Below are 1580 nucleotides of genomic sequence, written 5' to 3'. Positions count from 1 at the left end.
AAAGTGATTATTAATTTATTTGTTAAATTCATAAAATAATGATAAATGTAAATCAAAATGTTATACAGTTTAAACCAAACATTTTAAGATTAGTATTTTTTTAAAAAAATAATAACTTATAAAGATTTAATCACAAATTTTTATGATAAGTGTTCAGAGAACATTTTCGTTATTTTAGAGACAAGAAACAGAATGGTAATCTTGTCGTGTTTAAGGATTTGAATACTAAAAAAATTATACTATGCCAGTTTTGGATATCAAGAAGACCAATAGCTCATCTCAAAAATAGTGGTGCTAAAATGGCGACAACTCATAAGGTCTATTGGGCTAAGCGAGAACAGTAAGAAATCCAAGACGACAATTTAAGTTTATTAGGAAGACATAAATTTGAATTTAGTTTGTTAGAATTATATTTGAATTTTTGTTAGGGTTATCAAAAGATTTGATTTGATTTTGTTTTGTTTAATAGTATTTTTAGGTGTTTTAAATTTAAATCAAATCTGATCAAATCTAATAAAATCGTCTGTGTGTATATATATATATATATGATTTAAATTGGTTATTTTATTTTTAGAAAATTTATATTAAGTTATCTTATCTTTTAAACATTTTTGTGAGTCTTTCTAAATAACTTTTGATGAATAAAAATCTTCCCGTTGCTTTATGCAGGTTTTTATTGTGATTAAGTGAGGTAAGTGATTTGTTTCACTTGTTGCATGAAGAAAATTGAAGGATCCAATACTAAGGTAATTCTGTGTGTTAGTCTCTTTCAATTTTCATTCCTCTGAACTAGATTATCAAGGATAAGTTCTTTAAAAGTCTAGTAAAAAAAATCATTCTTGTGACCTAAGTTATTAAGAATAAAATTTTTAGAGGTCTAGTAAAAAAATCCTTTCGATGACCTAAATTGCTAAGAACATATTTTTTAGAAGTCTAGTAGAAAAAACCCCTTATCTATTCTTTTATATTTTTGCTGTGTCTTTTTGTGTCGTCTTTTTCTTATCCATGTATCCTTCGTTCTGATTTTCTTTTCATTTTATCTAATATAAAAATTTAATTATAAATCTTTAAATTGTAAGGACTTCACTAAAAAATTAGTAAAATTATAAAAATTAATAGATTAGTTAAACTTATATTTTATAGGTTAGTTAATAATTATTCAATTATTTAATAAAAGAAACACCAAAGTTAATTTCTAATAATAATAATAATAATAATTATTTAGTGCATTGTCAATATAAAATAGTTTTACACGTACATTTAATTACGTAACATTATTTTAATAAAAATACTAATTTTTACATTGATTGCGTGAATACTCATGTGAAAAAATTAAATAAATGTGATTGAATATAAACTTTTAATAATTTTTAATTCAATTTATGTTTAAATATTAATTATTAAAATACAGATGCAGTAGAAAAATTTTTCATTTATTAATAAATATTAAAATTAAATAAAAAATTCAAAAATATAACTTCAACTAAATAATTTTTCTAACTGAATAATATCATAATATTTTATTTTTTGTTAACTTGATTTAATATATATTGTATTTTTTGATAAAATTTAATAAACAG

Source organism: Arachis duranensis, chromosome 3 (genome assembly GCF_000817695.3).
Source record: "Arachis duranensis cultivar V14167 chromosome 3, aradu.V14167.gnm2.J7QH, whole genome shotgun sequence".
Taxonomy (NCBI): domain Eukaryota; kingdom Viridiplantae; phylum Streptophyta; class Magnoliopsida; order Fabales; family Fabaceae; genus Arachis; species Arachis duranensis.
Note: the sequence above shows the minus strand (reverse complement) of the source record.